This window comes from Calonectris borealis, chromosome 1, assembly GCF_964195595.1.
Source record: "Calonectris borealis chromosome 1, bCalBor7.hap1.2, whole genome shotgun sequence".
Lineage (NCBI taxonomy): Eukaryota > Metazoa > Chordata > Aves > Procellariiformes > Procellariidae > Calonectris > Calonectris borealis.
In genome coordinates, this window is record NC_134312.1 from 34166471 (window position 1) to 34191926 (window position 25456).

Below are 25456 nucleotides of genomic sequence, written 5' to 3' on the forward strand. Positions count from 1 at the left end.
TTACAAAAGCTGTACATGAGCAAACAATTCCTAATCAAAAGAGTTGATGTAAAAATATAATTTTAAAATTGATTTATACTGTTTCTTTTATTATATCTTTGAGGCTGTTTATAAATCAGTTGCAAAATTTCTTGCTATATGTGATACTGTTTAGATGTCCCATTGTCAGTCTTTGTAATTAAGGTAAGTAGATATGTGAGTCTCCTGTTGTGACCTTGAAATTAATTATAGTAATCCTTTGAATTAACACAAGAACAGGATTTCAAACGGTGAGTCAGCCTCAGATTATTAAGAAAAATATTTAAAAATCAATGGGAAAAATTGTGAGGGGTAAGCATTTATCTGACCCCAAATGTAGCCTCTTCCAGGTAAATTGTAACTGTTAAAACAGAAAAAAAATTGTGCAGGAAAAATGGAAAATGTATAGTTCTAAGAGGCGGTCTGAAGACCTTATAGCTGAAGATGAAAGAAAGTGCAAAGGTTTTTTCCAACTACATCAGAAGCAGAAAACGTCATGAAAATATCAGCAGACCTGCTGTTTTTTAAAGAGTAGATTTAGAAGGAATTGTTACAGAGAAGTTGAAAGATTTATTGACATGGATTCTGCTACAGAAAATGCAATGAAATATCTATACTTTTAAAGTAGTAAAAATGAGATATTATATTAAATTGGGGCAATTAAAGGAAATAATAAAAGAAATTTAAAGACTAAAAAGAAAGGAGAATCAGATGGCTGATTGGCTACAAACAAGGTTTATAAGAACTGAAGGGGCTGAGCTGATGTAAATTTTACTAGCACTTAATTGCCTATTGAAAAGCTGAATGTTAAAATTTGGGTATTGTTTTGGTTTTGTCGCTTTCTTTCAACAAACTAGAATTATCCTACTGGCCTGTAAGTCTGAGTTCAGTATTAGCTAAATGGATTGAATACATCATCAATAATAGAATTATGAGCAAAACTCTAGATTAAATTTTGCTAAAAGAAGCCAGGGTAGCTTTGCTGAAAGAAAACCTTCTCTGATCTGTTAGAACTCTTTGAACATGTCATCAAAATAGTGGATGAGGAAGAAATGCTTGATCTAATTTATTCGGACTTTCAAAAGGCTTTTAACAAAGTTCTTTACTGAAGGCAGTTAAGAAAACTAGTAAAGCCCATGGAGTGTGCTGAACATTTAGGCATCGTGTCAGAAATGTGCAATGAAAGGTATAAATAAAATAATGCTACGTTGATAAGACAGGGGAGTCCAGTTATTTAATGTTAGAAGTAGCATTCGTTATTTGTATACATCATATATATTAGTGACATGACAGAATTTAAAGATGAAGTGAATAATCTGACAAATGCTAGCATGGAAGAGGAATCTTAGAAAGCTAGGTGAAAAGTTTGAGTTATGGAGTGGAGGGGGTGGGGGCTCAAACGGCTCCTTGTCATCATTGCGAGACATGCAGAGGAAGATTCTGTCTCAGTGTGCCGGGGTGGGCAAAAAGGTAAAGCAGATGAATAACAAAATGCTCACATAGGTAACAAGTAGGCTAGCAATGATTACAGTGTCATCTGGTTAAGTCAGCGAAAAGTTCAGTCTAGAACATCATTGATTTTTTTTACCCTTGTCTGAAGAATAGCCTTGTCTGAAAGACTGGAAAGGAGATTAATTAAGAATCAAGAAAAAACTTAATTACACAAAAAGACTGGAAGAGTAGAAAAAAGGGTTAAAAGCAAGGTGACATGATAGGGAGATTTCAAATTTACATGCCAGACAGGGAGAACAATAAAACACTATTAAAAGTATTTAAATATTGTAGTCTGAAATGCTGTAAATCCATATTTTCTTTTAAATAATATTCACATTAACAAATCCTACCAAAAAATTTAACTGGAGATAAAGTAAAAAATGATGGTTCTTTTCATGAATGATTCTCATACTAAAAAGTATGCTTAATAGGGATTTCAAAACCTAACGGGTGACATGAATGCTTTTATTTTTAGCTTTAAGCAGTGAAATAAAATAGCCCTGGGCAACAGTCTACATTCTGTAGAGACATTATTTAGATAGTGCACGTTAGACATCACTAAAAGTAGACTTTTTTCCCCTAATAAGTACGAAAAATAGAGGGAGGAATTAAAGTATTGATAATGTTATATATGATAATGTGGGGTAGTTGTATTTCATTTATTGTTGCTTAAGCAGTGTGATGTGGGCAGCCTCATTTCTGAAATGTCCTGAATGAAGCATCCTCAATAGTATGTCCTACACAGATACTGGTATGCCCAAATCCATTTGTTCAGGACATTTCCTAGTGGCACACCTATTTAGCAGAGATAGTGTAATACAGTGCACTGTATTTTAATTATTCCAAATACTAGATATGTGATGCACAGTTTAAAGTGGTTGATGAAACAAAAATTTTAGATACACACTGGACTGGACTTGTTCTTCTGTTAATGCCATTTTTATTTTCAGGTTTACTTTCTAAAATTAGAAAACGTTTATAAACATACCAAAGACAGATGGATTGTCATGGAGATGATGGCACCATCCACTTGTTTATAACAGTTGATCATGTGACTGCTTTGTGTTTCTCATTTGGAAATGTTTTCAGCTCTCCAATGCAACTAATTAGCAAAGGTTTTGATTTAGCTTATCATCTCCTGTTTTAAATCATTCCCTGGAAACATTGTCAGCAACTGATTGTTGGTTGCTCCTGAGGATTCTGGCTGCCTTTCGAATGTCTTCACAATATAATTCTTCCACAAACAGCTCAGCTAGCTCAAAAATGTCCATTTGCTATTTGCTTTTGTCTAGCCCATCACCTAGGAGTTCTTTCTACTTTTTTTCATGGTGGTGGGTTGGGGGTTTTTTGATAGAAAGGTCTCCATTTTGGTCATTTCCACCTCTGCTAAATGGCTACTTCCACCATCCAGAGGCCCCTTTGTATAACACCATCACTGTCTGTGTTATATTGCATAGGGATACAATGCAAATACAAACACACTTTCTTACAGATTTAAGAAAGTATATCGTCAAGATGGCTTTTAGAAAGCAATGAAGTATCTGGAACCCTGGTGGAATTACTGGGATGGTGCAGATGTGTTTGTGGGCTACGAAAGAAAGATTCCCACAAGGACTTAAATATCTGCACCATCTGGCAGTCAGATGAGGCTGCGGTAGAGAGACAACTGTCTGCAGTGCTCTGTGGTTACTGTCACTCCTGCAAAGTTACAAGTGCGAATGGAAATAGACTGATTTATATTTTTGGCTATGTTGATAATTTGACTGTTTTAGGAGAGACAAATTATATATGACATGAGAGGAATGGTATTTGAAAGAAGCAATGAGACAAAAAGGTTGTTAAATTAAGCCAGATAAAGATCTTGGACAAGGCTGACGACAAGCCAATAGCAGTAGCTAGTGATAAGTTAAATAAATAGGACAGTATAGAACAGTAGTTATTTTTAATGTTGGATATTAGATGAAGCAGAGAGAGAAGTACAATGTGAGAAGACTGGTTATTTTACAAATAATTTTTTATTCCCCCAGAACACTGAATAAGTCCAACCTATACTAAAGGTCTTTCTGAATAACGATTTTTTTATAAGGAAACCACTTGTTAAGACAGAAGAAAGACAAATAAATACATTAAAAATGAACTACAAGTGGAAAACAATAATGTTAAGAGAGTTCCTGAAAAATTACTTAAAACTAATTTAATAAATGGTTAGGGGACATCTGTTTTTATAGTATTTATATTATTTTTCCAAGTGAACAAACCTGTGCAATACTGAGCTTTCTAGATGGTACCCCAGGTTTGCAGAGAGCATTATGCCTTTGCACATCTGCACAGGAGCGGGCTCTGACAAGCAGTACATACAGGTGGCATTGCTAAAGGCAGTGCATACTAATACCACAGTATGTGCTCAGGTTATATAGTCGTCGCCCCTATTAACATACAGGTCTCTGCCACCGAGGCCTGTGGTTAACCTCTGCCGAGTTTGTGCCTGAAATCAGTATCTCCTCATTACAACGTCTTCCGCAGTGGCCCACTGCATCCTGTGAAGAATCAAAAGTAGTAGTTAGAATAAAATCACCAAGACATCGCTGGGCTGTGCGTGTGGTTTGGTTAATAGAGGCAAGACTCGAATACTCTCTCTTGACAAACTGTTCCAACATTAATTGTCCTCAAAACTTTCCTAACAGAGGATGGAGGAATTATAATGAGCAAGACATAAACAGTTCTTCATGTGAACTTTTACCTATAGGGAAAAAGAGAACACCAACAAAAAGAAACGAGATTACTGTGTATTGGGTTTACATGGCCAGGTTTTGGTAGCAGGGGGGCTACAGGGGTGGCCTCTGTTAGAAGCTGCTAGAAGCTTCCCCCATGTCCGATAGAGCCAGTGCCAGCCGGCTCCAAGATGGACCCGCCGCTGGCCAAGGCCGAGCCCATCAGTGATGGTGGTAGCGCCTCTGTGATAACATATTTAAGAAAGGGAAAAAAAACCTGCACGACAGAAACTGCAGCCGGAGAGAGGAGTGAGGATATGTGAGAGGAACAGCCCTGCAGACACCCAGGTGAGGGAAGAAGGAGGGGCAGGAGGGGCTCCAGGCACCAGAGCAGAGATTCCCCTGCAGCCCCTGGTGAAGACCATGGTGAGGCAGGCTGTGCCCCTGCAGCCCACGGAGGTTAACGGTGGAGCAGATATCCACCTGCAGCCCAGGGAGGACCCCACGCTGGAGCAGGTGGATGCCCGAAGGAGGCTGTGACCCCGTGGGAAGCCCGCACTGGAGCAGGCTTCTGGCAGGACCTGTGGACCTGTGGAGAGAGGAGCCCACGCTGGAGCAGGTTTGCTGGCAGGACTTGTGATCCCGTGGGGGACCCAGGCTGGAGCAGTCTGTTCCTGAAGGACTGCACCCTGTGGAAAGGACCCACGCTGGAGCAGTTTGTGAAGAACTGCAGCCCGTGGGAAGGACTCACGTTGGAGAAGTTCATGGAGGACTGTCTCCTCTGGGAGGGACCCCACGCTGGAGCAGGGGAAGAGGGTGAGGAGTCCTCCCGCTGAGGAGGAAGGAGCGGCAGAGACAACGTGTGATGAACTGACCGCAACCCCCATTCCCCGTCCCCCTGTGGTGTTCAGGGGGAGGAGGTAGAGAAAATCGGGAGTGAAGTTGAGCCCGGGAAGAAGGGAGGGGTGGGGGGAAGGTGTTTTAAGATTTGGTTTTATTTCTTATTATGCTCCTCTGATTTGATTGGGAATAGACTAAATTAATTTTCCCCAAGTTGAGTCTGTTTTGCCCATGACGGTAATTGTCCTCCCTGCCCTTATCTCGACCCACGAGCCTTTTGTGATATTTTTTCTCCCCTGTCCAGCTGAGGAGGGCAGTGATAGAGCGGCTTTGGTGGGCACCTGGCATCAGCCCACCACATGCTGGAAGAGAGGACAAGACCTGCTGTGGTCTGTGTAACTAGGGAAGAGAAAATTGATATTCGAAGGTAGATTATCAAAATGGGGGATTGTAGCGGTAACAGTGGATTGTGCAGCTGAATATTGATTGCAGGCAGGGTGACCGAAAAATATATACAAGCTGAACGTTTGAATATGCAAGTAGCAGGAATCCATTTCTGTGGTGTCCCTGGCTAGACATTCATTGTACGTGTGCACAGTGATCGGTCTTCATTGGTGCAATAATGTGTCTTTGACATAGAACTCTTGTCTGAAATAATACAAAGCACATACCAACATGGAGAAGAAATAAAGTAATACGGAGAATTGTAAATTTGTGATTCCCTATGTTTGCTGTGTTTGACTTTGCAAACTAAATAATCTTCTTTTAGTATGTATTTCCACAAGCTCTCTCTAGCTTTCTTTAATAAAAACCAAAGCCACACATGCTCAGAAATGTATATTAGTAATCACAGTACTTCAATTCAGCAAGTTAGTAATATAGATGTAAAAGCTTTTATTCAAATTAATTGTTCAGAGTTGCTACAGAGTACTAATTCATGTACATATGTTGTATGTATAGAGGATTGTGTTAAACATGGATTTGTGTAGGATTCTTAATTGGATGATATTTTGTACCCTGGAAGTAGAGGAAGCTTCCTTATGAGATAGCCACATGTCCCACACAGAAATAAACCATCATTTCTTTAAGAGATTTTCTAATATGCACCTATTTGAGTGTTTGGTTTGGTAAGTTATATTTCCATATTCTATGCTTTCATAGTCAAGATGATAAATGCATACTGGACAATTATGTTCTTTTCACATATATGAATGTAGTTCACACATTTGTTTCAAAAGACAGCTTCTTAAAACATCCATTCTTTTCATTATAGACTACACTGAGAAAAACTAATTAGACATTATAGCATTGTCAACCTAAATTATATATTAACCCAAACGAAACAAACTTTTCACTAAGTTTGAGTAAAGATTTTTGTGATGCAGTTCCACAAATACAGCTGCATGAAACAACAAGATAATTATGTATATAATATATATGCATATAGATACACATACATTATTCTCTCCATATTTTGGAGGTTTTTAAGTTCATCCATTCATTCTTTCATATTTAAATAATTTGTCTTGGGTTGGGGTAAGATGCTGACTGCTGAACTGAAACCTGGAATTATCTGGAAGGAGAGGCAGATTTCCTGGTAAATAGTATGAATAGTGTAAATAGGATAGATAGAATAAATAGTATAAAGTGTATAAATATAAAGAACATAAAAATATTTGACAATATTATTGCTTCTAGTAAATCTTTTATTCTCATGCTATAACCAAAGTGAATAACTTCAGTTTGGATAAGCAAGACAATAAATAAATTCCTTACTATTTCCTTTTTGTCTCAATACAAAATATTCACTAAGGTCCTCCACAGAGGATTTATACTGAGTAATCTGACCACTAATCTGGGCAGACATTGTTAAATATATTCTGAGAGGATAAAACTGTCCCTGAATAGTAATTGTTTCATTTAGTCTGGCAGTCAAGAAGTAACACATGATTACCATTTGTCAAGAGATGACTAAAATGTTATTGATAGCATTTATTTAATTTCTGTGCTGGATATTATTGGTAAACTATGCTGTAAGATTACAATTAATTAACATGAAAAAATGTTGAATATAAATCATCATAATCCAGACCACTGGACTTCCTTTCATACAAATGGTAGTTGTTTAAGGTTTCTACCTATTTTTAGTTTTCATTTAACCATCCGATACTTTATTATCTGAAAATATTATATTATCTAAAATATTCATACAAAAGTTTTTTGTTCAAACTTAAGTATGATCCCATACAAACTCTCTGGTTCATGTCCTAAGGAATATTTTTCCATTTTGATAGCAAAGTGTTTTTACACTGTCTAGTATGGAAAAGTGGTCAAGTCTCACCAGAATGGTTCAAGCTTGACAATCGCATGAGTCAGATGCATTTTTGGGACCTCATTCTCTGATGCCTTCCCCCCACTCCTCAGCGCATGAAGACCACAGTGTCAGTAATGCAGGGTTCTCCCATCAGTCTGCTCTCCCCAATAAGCACTTGTTTTCAGCTGGCAATGTTCCTCAGTCCTCCTCTAAGATGCTTCTGCCTCTCCACTGATTTCCAATACAAGCAGTAACTCCAGTCTCTGGCAGAACACATCTGGGAAGTGCAGTCAGTCCATGGGCCACCCAGGTGGCCACATGGAGCATATTATTCAAGGACTAGTAATGTACTGCAAGAAAGGTAGATGCTTTGCATGACATTACTTATATATGAGCTGAGAGAACATATCCATATGTGAAGGAGGGTGTGTGAAAGTCTCCCATCTGTCTCACCTATCAAGAAGAAATTCATATCTTGCCTATGCCAGTCTATATTTGGAAAGGCTGTATCATGCATTTCCCCCACTCTATTTGTGATAGGAAGAATGGTGAGACAAATCATTCCTCATCTCACTTTTCTTGTCAGAAGGAAAAGTGTTTGAGGGAGACAAAATCAAGCTTAGGGAGCTTTGAGATCTCAGATTTTAAAAAAATACTGTCATTGTGAGATCACTTTAGCATGAAGATTAGGTTTGTTATTCGTCTTGTTCAAGTTACATAAAGTGGTCCCATCTTATTTATTTTTTTCTGGTGGAGACTCCTACAGATCAAACAAAACCATATGTTGTTTCTTACGGGTATTTGCATGAATAAGAGAAGGGTGGCAGAGAGGGAGAGTGCGTGTAGCGTGGCAGCTTTCCTCTCACACGCATCCACATCCACACACATGACCACACACTGGAGACAGCAATAGGGGTGAGGGAGGGAGCTCCTAAGACCCCTGCACAAACACTGTTCGCCTGGGAAGTTCTAGTGTGGAAGAATTTCATGTCCTGGGTAGTAGAAAAAGATTCATAGAGCAATCTGGCTGAAAGATAGTTATATTGAAAAGAGAAAAGTATCATCCATTAGCTACAGTGAGGCTCAGGATTGGGCCCATAGACTTGAGTTCCACCTTTGTTTTGGCTTTAAATTCTTTGAACTTCTGTAATACGTATGTGTTTTACAGCATATCTTTTCAGTTCCTCAGCCTGTTTAAGCTTTTTGAGTTATATTTGGTATCTACTTGCAATTCAATAGCCTATAGCCTGTTAGAAAAAGAGGCTGTTTTTATTCCTACATAATTGCTAGATCCCTAACCATAGCCCTCGTAACTGGATGGATATGGCAACCCATCTTCACCTCTTTTAAAAAGTATGTTTTATTCTATCCCTGTTAGTGAGCAAGAGGTATATCATGAACAGTTACTAAAAATATTTTATCCAATGTGTAGCTTCAATAAAACTTCTTAAAGTGCAGTGTCTGCAATGTTTCAGTAATAACGGTCCTTCCAAATGAAACTACTTTCACAAAATCACATTCTATGCCAAAAACCGGAAAGCTTTAATTCTTAGACGAAGATTTTCCTTAGCAGGTTTCAAAAGTTCTTTTCTTCGAAATAGGCAGATGCAATCCTCAGTTCAGGCACAGGGCCAGTGTAGAAGGGATGTTGCAGCAAGTCCTCTTTTAGCACCTTCTCTCTGCTTTCCACAGCATTTTTGCTGAGCAGGAGACACCTCTGCCTCCACTCAGGCCCCGTGGAAGATTTTCCGGGAGAAGAGTAGCGTCACTGATGTGGCTGCTTGTTCTGTCAGTGCCGTCTTCCTGGTTAAGTGCTTTCCCTTCCTTCCTTTTCCACAGTATAAATCCATTTGCTATTAGCAAAAAAATCTTTTTCTATCTTTAGCATTCACAGCTAGCCTAGGCCTCATTCTAGGTCCATCCTCTAGGAGGATGAGTATAGCTGTCAGATAATATGCATTATGTGATCATGTAGGCAGAAAAAAATGCTGAAAGTTGAATTATAACAATATATGATCAGATAATTGTGACAGCCACCCCAAGACAGAAGTTCCAAGTATTGCAATGAGATCAGCATGCACACTGTGGACTATTATTCATACAGCAGAAGGATGCATTTCAGATGGTCAAGGTAGAAATTCATTGTCTTGCATCCTTGCTTCAGTGTCCATAGGCCTGTTAAAATCATAGCCCAAAACGTGGTCTGGTCGACTTGAACTCAAGTCTCTTTGGGGAAGCTTTAAAGAATCCATCACACAAAGATGTGCTGCTTGGAGAAGATGCAGCCTCAGCCAGTGGTTTTGTGCACTCTGAAAGCCCACAGAGTTCAATGGAGATCAGAAGAAGAGTGCTTTGGCTGCTCTTGCTCGCAGCTGGAGCTCACAGACTTTGTCATGGCTGGATTCCAAAAATCAATTCAGTTTTGTAAAATAAATGTGATGATTAAAGCAATTAAATTATTTCCCTTCCTGGAATGCTGGAGTACTTTTTTAAAACTATATCTCTCCATAATGGCATGTTTAAATGTGTGCTTTAGAATTTGCTGAGGTTCTTAGCTGAACTCCTGACTAATCATCTTTCTCATAGTCCCGTATTTCCCATAAATATTGAGTATTTACACGTTCTGGACTGGAAAGCCCGTAAGAATACAACTACAAACTTCTTTTATCATGGCAAAGACTGCAAGAAATGCTGATCATATCAAGTGTTCTTTGGCTTTCAGGTCCACGTGAAGAAGCCATTCTGAAACTGATTTGTGCACAGTGAAAATCAGTTTGGAAACTATCTGGTTTTAGGGCCTGTGGATTTCATGTGTAACTGGAAGCACTAACACAATAAAACTGTTCCACCGAGGGTAATGGGATTGTTTAACAGTGGGGACTGAGAACGCTCTCCCTGGGGCCACGTTGGATAAGTTATAAGTCTTCCACTGGTTTCAGGAGGATATAACAGTTGTCATCCATTGAGCATCTGATTAAAAAAGTTTTGTTCCTCTTGATTTCCTGATAGTCCTTGATGACGTGACTTCTTCTGTGTCTTGGACATCAACAGAATTTTGCAAATAGAATTTAGCAAAATCCTCTCAACCTTATCATCCTGTTCTGCTGGTGCAAACAGGCAAACAAACATCAATAGACTAACAGTGGTTCCAGTGAAATCACAGCTTGAGATCCAGTGTTGCACAGGACAACAGGCTGTACTGATGCTGAGTTACTTTCTAACTGGTGATGCTTTAAAAGAAGGAAAAAGATAGCTTGTTAGATCCAAATCCAGTTATTTAGGGCTAACAGAAAAATGATGAGACCCTGTCTTTTGCAAAGGTGGAGCAGGAAATCACTATTTAAATGCTGCCAGACTTCATCCCCTATCCCATTCTGTTCCCTTCAGATTCTTATACCCCAGGGCCACTATCAGATTAGAGCCATTTCAATAAAAACAAAAACTTAATTAAAACTAATGTTTCAGGATGTGCTTAACACAGCTATAAATATGAATGTACATATGATTAATTAGTCCTTGTATAAAACCTCCATTTAGATATAAGGAGCATTTCTTTTGCTTCTTACCTGGTTTTCTACTTTAAAAAAATCAGTAGGGTTGTAAAATTAAAATAATTTGGTGACAGCTATCTTAATCAAGACATGCAATTTTAAAATATCTTTTTTAGGCTGGGTAACAATGTGAATATTGTGGCTATATTTTTATTTCAAATAATTGCATGTTGTTTGTCTGTAACTGTGACAGTAGAAAAAGCAACACCTAACACAAAGGGTAGAATAAATTGTCAATAAAATCACAACAAAAGGTTGTTAAAAAAAGCCCTGAAATCACAGGGCTCTTGGTTTCATAATGTATGTTTTGATACTTTAGCATCTTTTCTGGATTTTTTTTTTTAGCAACACGAAAAAATCGTGTTGGCAATTAAGTCCTTACAATAACAGCTACCAGTTAAATTTCAGACCATGCAGATTTGAGGCATTTTGTCTAGCAGGAAGTTATCCTGATGAACATAATGAATTTGTCATACTGACTAATCAAAGACAAGAGCTTCAGTAAACAGTGTGTAAACAAAGATACTATTAATACAGTACTAAATATTTTCCGTCTTTTCCGATTCTTTACCTGCTGAAATGAATGATCTTTTCCTTGAAGAAAAAACACTTTGCCTGCAGTTTACTGTTCTTTGCTTTGTATTACTGATTGTGTTGGTACGTTGGTGAGCACAGTGCTGCTCCTCATGCAGACAAAGAGTAAATCTTTCTGGATTTCAGTGGAAAGGGCATCAGCCCTTGTTATCTGAATGGCTGAAGGGGTAAGGCAAAGCCAGTGACAACAGCTGGAAAAAAATCTTTTCAGCCTTGAGAAAGGCCCATACTTTTGGAAGCTTTGTTCCTCATACTCTAGCTCACTGCTTCCCCGTTTCTTTTTTACACCCCCTACCAGAATCCACTCGTTCTGCCATAGAGTAATTTGAATTCAATTTCATCAAGTAAAGAATATTTTACAATTGGGAAGGTAGAGGACAAAGGCCAAGAAATTGTCAAAATACTACATTAAAATGGAGGAGGTTTTCCGTTTCATGACTTGTTATGGCAGTTTTAGTTTATTCAAAGATATGCTGAAAATAAAAAGAAGATAATATTTCTTATTTTAAAGATAGTACATACAGCTTTCTCCCAGTGCTGAACAAACTTTCTCTTTGAGATTGTGTGACTGTGTTAGCTCCAGTACAAGCTCCTGGGCCTTTCTGCTTTTTCATATATTGGGGAACTGCATGATGTGTAAAATGCACAGGGTATTTTTTTCTTTTTCTTTTTTTTCTCGTCCTGGTTGGTTAGTTACTTTCCGTTTAGATGGGTTGGTTTTAATTTTTATTTGAATTTATACATAATTGTTGGAACTTTAAATAATGAAGTGCCGTAAGGTATCTCTAGTAGAAACTGAAACAAATAATAAATTTATAACTTTTAGTAAATTAATTTCCTCTAAACAACCACCCATGGCCATTGTTTCAAAACAAACAGCAATTAAAAATGCTATCATTTGGGCCCTCCATTGTGCTGGCATTGTGCAGCCCAAGAGCAAGTGTTCTCTCTGCCCCAGGGAGGTTACTGTCTGGAATTCCAATTTTAAAAAGAAACGTAGCCCAGAGATGTGCTAAATCCCCCATCTACAAATGCATATTTGCTGCTCACAAAAGTAGCGTGTCAGTAAAAAAATAGCCCTTGACACTTGCTCAGCTTCCAGTTACTTAAATGCTTTGACCTGACCTCATTTATTGACATATTCAGGGCCCATTGGCGTAGCGCAGGAAGCATAGGTCTTGGGCAAGGAAACAGAGTGAGGCATGTTTTCAGTGACAGTAAACAAGCTGGAAATATCTTATTTGACTTTTAAATGATACCTTGAGTTGAAAGAGTTGGAATTTAGGTGGGAAACAATCATCTTTAAATTGAATAAATTTCATATGCAGAGTCTGGAGGAAGACAGCACAGGCAATGGCAGTCATTTTTAGTGCATTGGTTCTCAGGATGAAACTTCTCTCAAAGGCAGGCCCAGATTTCTTGTCTAAGCTTCTTTGCAGTATTCTGTCACATGAATTCTAACATACTTATGCTTCTAAACTTTTAAATAAAGTATAATATGAATTTAAGTGTTTCCTAGGGATTCTTCCAATGTCTGATACAAACTTGACCAAGCTGCGTGAACATACCTCTGTTATAAGGAAGTGTATTATGAATGTAGCCATTTTTCATTCAAACTGTTATATGATTGATTTTAGTTTTAATGTCTGAAGTACTAAACTAAGGGTTTAAGGCTCTCCACACTTTTCAGGTTAACCCAGAAGCCAGGCAGTGCTTATGGAGATCTTCAGGATTGTTTCCCCAAGGTGGCTTACTTAAGGTTTGGGCTGCCACAATTTAATCATACTTATCTTTAATAACTTGAACAGGAAAAGTTTTGATTCATAGTAGAATAATTTACACTTTACAACATTATCTTGGTTTGAATAAGACCTTAAAAACATTTAGATTTTCCCCTTGTGTGCAGCTGAATTGATAAAATTATCTGAACTTCTTTAGTCTTATTTTTATGGAATGTAAAAAATTTATACTTTCTCCCAAAGCAAATTAATTTACAAGATGCAAGCACAGACAAAAGCATCTGGTATGTGATAATAATATTTCAAAGAAAGATTGTGTTATGTTTTAGAAAGGTGAGGCTTTGTACTTAGAATTAAACTTCTGTTTAAAGTGTTGTTTAGCAGAGTTTTTCAACCCATTGTATGATTTCCAGCTCTTCTTACCTGAAAGATTTCTGTGAGGCAGTATTTTGGTGTCTTCAGTTCGAGGTACCACTTTCTTCTTGTACCACAAGATATTTCAGTGACTACAATATATTTTGGCTGGTTTCAAGAAGCATACACTCTCTTTTAATCTATACACAACCTCAATTAGTGTTTAGGTCAGTAAGTGGGAAGACATTTATGGAATCAATCATTTTGGGTTAAGGAGTACACATACTGCAAGCGTACTAATGGAATGGAAATAATGCCTGGATCATCTCCAGAACAGTCACAGTCTCAACGGAGCAATTAAATATGTATGAAGAATGTTTGCAGTGAAGTTCAAACACATCAGCCTAAGGCTTATATTTTTGGTTTAATTTATTCACAGCCTTTCTGTGTACTGCTGCTTGATGGTCCAAAACCACTTCTGTACACTGCCTCCTGCATCATCTATATATCCACTGACTGACACATATAGTGACAGTTGCTATTTTTAATCACCATCTCAGGAGCAAGGAGTAGACTGTGTAGTAGAAAAGTGCAGTGTTAGTATTCAGGTTAACAGTTTTTATTCATCAATAGATTTGACATCATTTACGATATGGGAAGTAGTCTTCAGAATTAACTCAGACAGTGTTTGAGCATTTAGCACAACTTCTTAGCCTAAGTATGCTGGCATTATTAGGTCTTCAAGTTAGAGTATTGCATGATACGGCTTGTATTCCATATCTTCATATCACTGCTCTTATCCTTCATGAAAGAGATGCCTGTACTATAGCTAGAGGCTGCTTTTTTATATCATCACGAATGCCGGAGCTCTTTAAAAAGTTAGTGGTTATATTTCCTGATAATTATCGTTCTCTGCAAAATGTATAAAAGAACACATGCTATTTTCAGGGTCAGTAATTCTTTGCTCTCTCTACTATTTTCAGTAATAAATAAAACCAAACTATTTGGGGCTTTGTAAAGAGGCTTCTTTTGATGGGTCTCAGTGCTACGATTTGTCACTGATCAGAGAGCACCAGCGTATTAGCTGGTTCATCTGTTATCAACTCATACACTATGAGTAAGTGGGATTGTCATACAACCAAGCTTAGAGCTATTGGCAAAGCAACTGAGCAAAGACAGCCTTTTAAAAAGATTACTGGTAATGTAATTACTTGTGGAAGATGTATGGATATCTCCCATATGAAAGCACCAGGATCTTAACATGTTCTTTAAGCAATAACATTAGTGGAATGAGAGCTTGTGTTCCAGTAATGGCATACACTACTGGTGGATAATGGCACGGTGAAGCAAAGGCATTTGTGTAAAGTAAACACTGAGCTAAAGCCAGAAACATGCTTTTATTTCTTTAACTAGTTTCAAGGCTGTTATTGAAGCAAAACTTACTTTCTAGTGACACTGTAATTATTTTATTAAATGCAATGGAGTTGTGAGACCTCAAAGCTCCCAATAGGTTTTCTTCTGGTCTGCAGAAAAATCTCTGTTTATATCCATAGTTAAATTTATAACTGCTAATAATATCAACAATGCTTATGAAAAATATGTGATGTTAATATGATCCCTATTACTGGAGATGCCAGCAATATGTCATGGGAGTGCCCCCAAATCATATCATTTTCTAGAGAAGCAGAATTAATTTAGGACCTTCAGGTCAGGCATAGGGTAAGCAATCTTGGTGATGTTGCAAAATTAAGGAAACCTCTGTGCTTGTGAACAGTTGTGGTCGATGGCTTTTGATATTCACTTTAACCATCAAGATGATTGACTTTTCCTAGTGAAGAAGAACATCCGCATAAGTATATTGAAACAAGGACCTGGCCTTCATCTTTTTGAAATCAATGGTAAAAGCCCAGTAGTCTTCAATGAAACTCTAATACTCTTTTAGATATCGGCAGATTTTTTTCAGTTAGTTGTAGGGGACATTTTTCCCTGCAGTATTTAATAAGCTCCATGGCATCCAAACAAATGGATGTTTCAGCTTTCTGAAGCATACAATGGTAGGTATACTGTTTGATTAGTTAAGTCTTAAACACTTTCTTTCCTCACCTTTGATAATATTTCCCTCTTGCAACTTCTATATTTCTTTCTTCACAGTGTTGATTCATATCTTTCCATTATTCAATAAGCAAAATTCTGGTGCTGGGTGTATGTTTCTCTCTGTGGTTTTTTTCTGTTCCCACTTCATCAGGCTCCTTTTTCCATCCATTTATTGGGTTTTGCTGTTGGCTTGTTGTTTTTCTTAAAGGCTTATTTTTCTGATCTTGAGTAATAATAATATTCTTAAGATTTATATCATTATTTTCGTATCAGAAACCTGATTGCGTTATTTCTTATGATATGTGGGCAAATAATCTGGCTTCATGAATGTCAGAAGAAGTTGCATGCTCACCTTTTGTAGCATGGCATTCTAAACTGTAATGTGTCTTGTGACAGCAGGTTATGCCTCGCAATAGCAAGATCAGATTAATAAGGGAAGCTGACACTAAGATCTAGGTATGTGTACTCAGAAAGTGGTGCATATGAAAAATGCATTACCCTTCCAGGAAAATGAGTCATAGCCAAAATATTCATACCTTAACCGTCTCAATTTACTATCCTATATTTATATTTTAAACATCTAAATGTATAAAAATGTCCCTTGAATTTGACCAAATGAGATTTGTGGGGCTAGCGGTACTCCAGAAAATCAGGCCATTTAAATATGATTCCCTGGCTATGGAATTAGGATCCTAGCTGAAGACACAAGATAAAGTTGTATCATAAGTTCTTTCCCTGGAGCATGTGAAAATTTCACATATTTTAACTATCTGTCCAGCTTGTGAGGCCATTTTAGTATTTTGTGTTTTCTGATCAGTTTGGAAATAGAGAGAAAACAATTTTAGGAGACATGAAGTGCTACTTTGTAACACCATTATTCAATTTACCTCCTCAGTTTTATCATTTTAATTTTTAAGATCATTCATGCTATTTGGATATCTGCAGTGAGGTGACTTGCTGTGACTGAGGTAATTACCAGCACAAGGACAAAACCAGAGCTGCTTGAACTCAGAGAGGCAGGATTCAACTTCGGTGTCTCTCCCTGAATGAGTAGAAAGAGAAAGAAGGTATTATTATCCCATTTGCAAAGTCTGATTGTATGAACGTGGTATAGATGATGCCAGCTAAGGTCTGGGCTTTGGATTGTTTCAGGAACCTTTTGGCTTTATGACACAGCTGTGCTCATAAGGACATCCGCTGTCTATTAGAGCTCAGTTTTATCTTTCTCTTTGCAATATGAGCAAACTGGATGAGCATTAATAAGACTCTGCTTTGGCAGCAGGTGTGACTATATAATGAAACAACCCAAAAATTAAAGAAGCATTTCAATTTGCTACATTTTATTATATTTTTCAGTAATAAATCAACTAAAACTAAACAATCACTAGCAGGCCTTGGCTTACAAAAAGAACAGGCTTAACAAATCATTGCTCTGTAATACAAAGTGCGATAACGTAAGTAGAAAGCTCTTGGAGATGTTTTTAAGCATTTCATTTTTGAAGAGCTCCTAGGGCAGAGCTATTTTGAATGAAATTGGCAGCAAGGTCCAAGGTGGGACAATCTATCAACACAGCGGGCACACATCGCCAGCATAGTTTGTTAAGCGGGAGCTGAGATTTTAAGCAGCTCTCATCTGTGATAGGGTAATAGTTCGTTCCAAACTTCTTGACATCATGAGCTGTTCTGTTATCATCTTTCTAAAAGAGATTTAATGACATTTGTCCACATGGTAAGTCCAGCTAGAAAATAGTCTTGATACTTCAAACTGAATGACAAAAACCTTTTTTTTTTTCTTTAAGAAACAAGTGATCTATACACTGTCTTTGAATTATGCTTTGTAACTAAAAGCCTTCATATGCTCAGTTCTTCGCGTTTGAGTAAAGCAACAGAGCCTTTGCTAGTGACATTCGTTACAGAGCCACACATCCTGTCTTTTAAACCAATTTGATGCAAATGTAATTCCAGAAATCTAAATAGAATTAAACATGTTTTGTCCCAGCATTTAGATTTATGCAAATTCAGGGAAACTATCATTTGATTGACAGAGAAATTGGTAACAGCATTAGTCAGTGGAAGCATCGTTTAGATTTATTCTATGATGCAGCATTTTCTCAAGAACTTGTGGGCTGTAGAAGATCCCACACTGAATGCAGCTATGGACATCTTGCTTTGAGGGGAGCTGTCTGCGGGGGAGATGTTATGGCATTCTGCAATTACTGTTCATAGCACAACTGGTATAGTATTTCACAATATTTGGGGAGTTTTAAATGTAAAGTCCATTCCTCCCTAAATAGAGCATCAAAATAACCCCACTACAAAGTGAAGACCTGCTTTAACTTAGTGAAGGTAGCCACTGCCTCGGATGAAATAGATTTCCTCTTTTCAGTAGGGATTGATGGGGTTATCAACCCAGAAATCTCTGTGATAGATAGCCAGTAATGTTGGAAAGGCACCGGAATGATTGTAAGTCACATTCATCTTTCAAGGCCTCCTAGCTAGAGATGACAGTTATTTTCAAAGCTCCCAGGAAGAACATAAAGCCAAAAACCTCAGTGAAGAACTGGCCAAATTCATTTAATATCATCTCTGTAGAATGACTGAATGACCTAGGAGAAAACCAAGGACAATACTAACGAAGTTAATCGAAATGACTAAACAAAGCTTTCTGAGAGACTATATCCAGTCCCAAAAGCTGTTCTCCATTTTACAGCCTTTGTGAAATGGATGTAGTTATTTGCTCTGCAGAGGTCTAAAAATTTGGCTGATTCTAGTCTCTCCAGTGGTTGTTGATCAAAGAAGCCAAGTGCATCCATCTATTCCAAATGCTGATTTGTTTCAAAGTCTCATCAACAATACAAAGGTTCCCTGTTTTGAGAGAAAGTGAGGCACTGCAAAATATAGCCCTTCCAAAAGTATTCCTCTGGCTGCTCTCTGTAGATACTTGCTGGAGACAGATTGAGCAATCATGTAAGTGATGGGGAGACAGCCTGTAGGCTTTTCTGCTTGTCAAACACATATGTTGAAGTACTTTACAGGAAGAAAAGGATCATATAGTCCCCTCTAAAACTGGAGGGGACTCAATCAGCGTTGGGTAAAGTGTTTAACAGAATATTAAACACAGAATATATATTTAACAAAATTTAGGTCAGCAAGATTTCTATTAAACTCAGGGTCTCTTTAGCACTACCTAAGCTATTATGAGTATAACCATGGAGGCAAAGCAAAAGTTGATGTAGTATGTGGGTCTCTGGAAGGTAAACTGGGAGGATACCTAACCTGACCTAAATGTGTCCCTGTCCTGGTTTCGGCTGGGATAGAGTTAAATTTCTTCCTAGTGCTGTGTTTTGGATTTAGTATGAGAAGAATGTTGATAACACACTGATGTTTTTAGTTGTTGCTAAGTACCCTGCTAGTCAAGGACTTTTCAGCTTCCCATGCACAAGAGGCTGGGAGGGAGCATAGCTGGGCCAGCTGGGCCAGCTGGCCAATGGGATATTCCATACCATGTGATGTCATGCTCAGTATATGAATGATAGACGTGTCCAGGAAGTAGCGATCACTACTTGGTTATCGGTCAGTGCAGGTGGTGAGCAATTGCATTGTGCATCACTCGTTTTGTATATTCTATCATTATCATTATTATTATTATTGTCATTATTATTTTCCCTTCCTTTTCTGTTCTATTAAACTGTCTTTATCTCAACCCATGAGATAACCCAATCTCTTACCCTTCCGATTCTCTCCCCGTCCCCTGGGGGGGGGGGGGGGAGGGGGAGAGTGAGCAAGCGGCTGTGTGGTGTTTGGCTGCCTGCCAGGTTAAACCACGACAGTCCCCTTGTTCTGACAGCTCACCTATTCCTTGGGTAAGAGAAAAGGGCCGTCCCCAGCTTGTAGCCTGACTCTGGTGAAGGAACTGCCTTTTTGGATAGGTGTAGGAGGTGGGATGTTGATTATCTACTCTTTAATACTTTCTGCAAGATGGTTATAACCCTAAAGGAGAGAAGGCTGCGGGAGAAGCAACAAATGCCACTGATTATACCCCAGAAGAAATGAAAACTGATGCCTTTTTCCACTTGCTGTCAATCCCCACTGCCTCAACTCTGCAGGGCATTGGGTTGTGCCTTAGATCCTGCTGAGGTGTTCTTGGTCATTTGCATGAATTCTAGATCACCAAAACGCTGTCACATCTTAGGGCCGCGGAGGCCATATTACAGGTTATGGACCACATTGAAATTCATGCAGAACTGAAGTCAGGTCAAGTGGACAGATCAGGAGGAAGATGCAGACCGAACAGGGAAGAGACAGAAAATGACAGCAAACCACAAGAGTACTAACTGCCAAGTAAGAACATCAGCTAAAAGCAAATGGTAGGAGAGCTGCTTTTTTTTAATGTACAATTACATGGGACTGAGCTGGCAAATTCTGAGCATCTTCACATCTTCACATCTTACTTGTTAGGACATTAGAAGTTGAAGAGACCAATGCTGGAAAGTTAATGATGACAAATTATTTCAGGAGGAGGGGGACCTTTGCTTACACCTTGTTGGGAATCCTGCAACAAAACTTTTTTTTCTTTTTTGAGAAAACTGAAACATTCAGAAATGCATTGCTTTTGGTTAAACTTTCATTGAGAAATATTTCTCATTTGTGGGAAGGTATTTCTGATCAAAACTAGTGAGAGACTCGTTCTCCTCAGAGTAGCCAGTAGCATGGTGATCAAATCCACACGGATGAATGTTAATCTGAGCCCCTGCATTTCTTAATGTGGGGGTGAGGGGAGGAGCCTCAGTCTGGGTTTACTGCACCTTTGCTGAGTTCCCTGAATATTGCTGTTTCTTCCAGGATTTATCTGTTTTCTGATTTCTGTTTACCATAACAAGTTGGAAAAGAGTGCAGATTAGTCTCAGGATAGAACACAGGGCTTTTTCTGAAACACTGAAAAGTTCCTGTTTAAGGGGGATAAGCATTTCCTGACGAGCTCAAAGTGTAACCAAATATGTATCTGGGCATCTTAGTGAACTCAGCCATAACAATTCTCAAGTTCTCTCGTGCTTCTTGCTTCTCGTAAGTTCCTCATCTTCATCTGTCACTGAAAAAGGGGAATATTCATATTGTCACAGAACTGGGCATATAATGATCAGAGTAGCACTGGCCTTCAGCATGTATTCTCGTGAGTCTCTTTATTAGCTTCTTTTTGCTCATTCTTCTTTCTAACCCTGTTCGGTTCATAGAAAGGTTAACTTTCCAGGAGATCAAAATCACAGTAATTCAGATGTGATTTTTCTTTGTCTTCTAAGAAGACGTGTCAGCCTTATACTGGACCTGGCTCAACTTGTGGAAAAACATGCATATTAACTTCTATTTCCTGAGTGACTTTTGAGTTGGTATCAATTCTTCCTGAATAATCTGCAAAAAGTATTATATATTACAATTACTGTAAATGTCAAGTGAAGTTTTGAGTGCCTGCATTTGTAAAGTCTTAGTTGGAGCAACAGTGTCAGCTAAAATTCAGAAGTCCTATGCACAAAAAAATCCCTTCTGATTTGATTGCATGCATTTTTTTTCAGGAGGAATTGTAATACTTTTTTTGGTTTGAGGCTAGTGCCATTGCTGTTCCCTTTTTTTTATAGGCAAATAGGATTGCTTGTTGGGTGGTAAGATCATGTTTCCTTCATAAATGTTAATGTTGTATGACTGACTTACATGCTTGTCTACTAGGATTCTTTTATCGGAGGGAAAATATCATAGGAGCGTAGGATCACAGGATAACTCAGGCTGGAGTTCAGGATCTCAGGAGGTCTCTAGTCTCCTACTCAAAGCAGGGTTAGCTCTGAGCTGAGACCAGGTTGCTCAGAGCTTTAGCCAGTTGGGTCTTGAAAACCTGCAGGGGTGGAGACTGCACAGCCTCTCTGGGCAGCCTGTTCCACTGCTTGATGCTCCTCATTGGAAATAATTTTTCCGTATACCCAGTCTGAATCTCTCGTTTCAACATATGTGTTGTCTCTTGTCATCCTGTCATTCACTGCTGTGAAGAGGCTGGCTCCATCTTCATGCTATCATCCCCAGAGGAACTGGGGGGCAGCTGTTAGGTGCTCCCAAAGCCATCCTTTCTCCAGGCTGAACTCACCCACGTCCCTCAGCCACGTGCTTCAGCCCCCAACCACCTTGAGGACCTCCACTTTAGTTTATTGGTGCTTTTTATGTACTGGGGGGCCAAAAACTGGTTGTGATATTCTGGATATGGTCTAACAAGTGTGGAGCACAGGGAAATAATAATTTCTCTTGATCTACTGGCCATGCTCCTCTTAATACAACCCCAGACACTGTTGGGACCTCTTTGCTGCCAGTGCACATGCCCAGCTCATGCTCAGCTTGCTGTCTACTAATGCCCTTTTCTTACTAAGGTAAGATTGATATTCTTTGGAAGATTTTTGACATAAAAATGCATTGCTCAGGAGGCAAGATTAAAGCTTTTGGGATTTTTTTTTTGTGTTGGGGTTATTTTGGAAATACATTTAATCAAAATATAATCAACTTGTTAGATGAAAGAGCCTGCATTTATTTAAAGTGCTTTGGAAAAAAACATTAAAGAGCAGTTCAAAACAATTGTAATTATATTTTACTTTGGCAGAGTTTGCACAAATGTAATTGTAAAAGGCACAACATCTTGATGAATGAGAAGTTATATCCCATAGATACCGTGGTGTATGAAACCTAAAATAATGAGAAATTTCTTATTTCATCAAACCACTATATAGCTAAAATATACAGCTAATCTAGTCCAGAACATAGAAAGCTATTAAACTATTATGATTAGCTTATTCTAAATTCAAACTGTATTTTTTAATTTTGGTTGGGGGTATAGTATGTTGTCTAACAAGCCATGAGAATATAAGTGTATGCTATGCAGCCCTCCCACCTACTCTTATCAAAAGCTTTGTTTAAGAGCAGCAACATGACAGCATCTGGGCAACAACGACGTGTTCCATATGTTCTACATAGACAAAATCAGACTGTTTTTATCCTTAATGCTTTGTAACTCATGATCACAAAGACAGCAGGAAATTTTATGGGTTTTGTTCTTGTTTTTTCCAAAAACTTGCAAGGATAATTTTAAAACTCTCCAACATCAAAATGCTTTGCAAAGTCATTTCAGTTTTCTAAAACGTGTTTTAAAAAGCAAATGAACCCCAACTTTTCAGTGGCATTTTTCATTTGGCAGTTTCTAAATAGAACTTTTCCATTATTTTATTCAAAGATGAGTTTTGACAACTCCTAAATAAAATGTATTTGTTTTTCAATTCAAGCAGGTTTTTCACTATTTTCTTGAAAGAAATTAAAACATTGAAAACTGACTTCAGTTTTGAAATTCAGCTTTGGATTCAGGTGCCTGCTATTTACATCTTAATTATGGCTATTGACGTGCCAGCTCTTACTACAGCTGATGGAGCTCTGACCAATGCAGATGATGGTCATTCAGCTCTCCCTAAGTAGAAACTTGCATTTAGTTGCCTGAATCATTTTCTGGACTCCACCGACTGAATAAAGGTGGGATAAAGGTGCCTAAACATAGGCATTGACTACAATTTGAAATGTGTTAGGGTACTGAAAAAGTGCACAGGCCTTGTAGACATGACACAGGACTCAGAGGAGACCTTCTACTGCAGGGTCTGGAGGCCAGCCAAGGTACTCCACTCACACTAAACAGATATGTTTAGGCAACCAAATCTCACTCTACATCTCTGTCGACTGTAATGAGAGATTAAATATGTTAGCTCACATGTAGATTTCTGCAAAAAAACACCTATGGTTAAATTTCTGGCTGAATCTGAATTCCTTATAAAATGTTTTAATTGTACTAAACTAAACCATATGTAAAAATACTCTGTGTTAAGAAAGTTAACGATCAGTTGTTCACTTGGCTCAAGCCAAAATGTAGCAGACTTTACATGTGATTTGGGAAAAAAATTGAATAATTTAAATGCAGAAAAGAACTATGAGTCTATAATATCCTGAAGAAAACATTCAAAGTCTTGTCTATGTAGTAAAACTTTGATCAGGGCTAAAGTTTCATTAATTATCAAATAAATTGTGAATGCAAACAATGCTAATAAATTCAATAATTAGGAAATAATGAAGTTATTTATTAATGAAAGAATTGGTTTATTAATTAATTGATTTTTACCACCTTTCTGACTTACATATTGTTAATTAGGTCTTCTGGAAATCAATCAGTTTGTCTTAAATCAACTATCTAGAAATCCAAATAACCCAGATCACAGGTAGGCTTGAAAATGTGGTGTTAAATCCACACTTGTGCTCTTGCTTGTTTCTAAAACTAGAATTTAATAACATGTTTCAACTTGTGAAAATCAAGGAGGTGTTGGGATATACCTCTAGCTCCTGCTATAGATCTGAAGAGCCTAATTTTAGGCTCTTAGAGTAGCATTTCTATTACCATCTAAATGCATTTCAAATGGGGGTTGCCTTCTAAATGTAGACATATGTTTTTTCTGTATCAAAAGCTTTTTCCTGTTCTACATTGCAATGAATTTAAGACTTTACTGAGTACTTCATAATAACTGAGAAAAGGAGGCCAAGAATGTTTTCTTCTCATAACCAGTTTCTGGGGATGCTGGAAACATGGAAAACCAAAGTCTCTGTTCTGTATGTTTTGGAATATGATCCCATGTCTTCCCCCCAAGGTGAACAGCAAACCTTTACCTCACTCTTACCAGGGACTGAGAATAACATAAAGACTTAATAACTCTAAGACACTCAGTTAGGGTGTGGGAAATCTGTGTCCAGAGAGTTGTGCTGACGTTGACTTGTTTATACAAAGTTGAGCAGCTCCAACTAGAGAGGCTGAACAAATAGTACTGTGTAGCATCCAAAAGCCTGGTTATTACGGCATTCAGCTGGTCTGTTTAAGACTGGTATTCAGATGCCTGGTCTGAACCACACAGAACAGGTATTTGCCCCCTGCATCTCATGCAGCTGAGATGCTGCCCTAACTCCTGGCTCCTCAACCGCAGCAAGGTGCAGGAATCATGCCCAGTTTTGACACAGCTTCCCTGACGTTACAGAAATCAGCCCTTTCACGGGAAAATTCCATGTATTGATGAACTGCCCTTGTCTGCATATAAACCATTTTCACTGAAAAATTGCCAGGCAGGCCTATCCTAAGGCACATTCGATGCTCTGAAAACATTTTTTTAAATCTTGTTTCTGTTGTTTCTTGAGCCAGCTGTGTTCTACCCCCCATTCTGTTGATAAAGTGATATATCCATCTGAAAGTAAAACAGAAAAAAGGTTTCCCTTTACCTTATATAGAAGGGGGGGGGGGTGTTTCAAAATGCTTTCTACTGGAGTTAGGGAATTAACTTCTAACTTTGGAAATTGAACATGGAGTGGAGTTCCTTGGATATATGCCATGGAGTCCTATGCTACCTTGCGTATGATAGGTGCTGATTGAAAATGTTTTTTACAAGCAAGATCACGAACCTTCTTAAACTGTTTTTCCTTTTCTGTGTCACAGATAGGAAATGGCATTTGAAACTTAAAGCTTATGGCTGATGAGTTTAATTTAAATGAGCTGCTGTTTGAAATAGATAACACTTTCATTTTAGTAAATTAATGGTGTGGCAAAAGGAAACTCAAAGATGCTTCTACCTATAATAAAAAAATGATGCTCTCTAGAATTCTAATATTTCATCATGTGATACTTTACCTAATCTTACTCATTTT

At 38.1% G+C, this 25456-nt stretch overlaps 1 protein-coding gene across 1 annotated transcript in view; it reads left to right on the forward strand.

The window, feature by feature from the left end:
- TMEM117 (transmembrane protein 117) overlaps nucleotides 1–25456 on the forward strand; it is a 237693-nt gene that overhangs the window by 160079 nt on the left and 52158 nt on the right. The window lies entirely within an intron of this gene.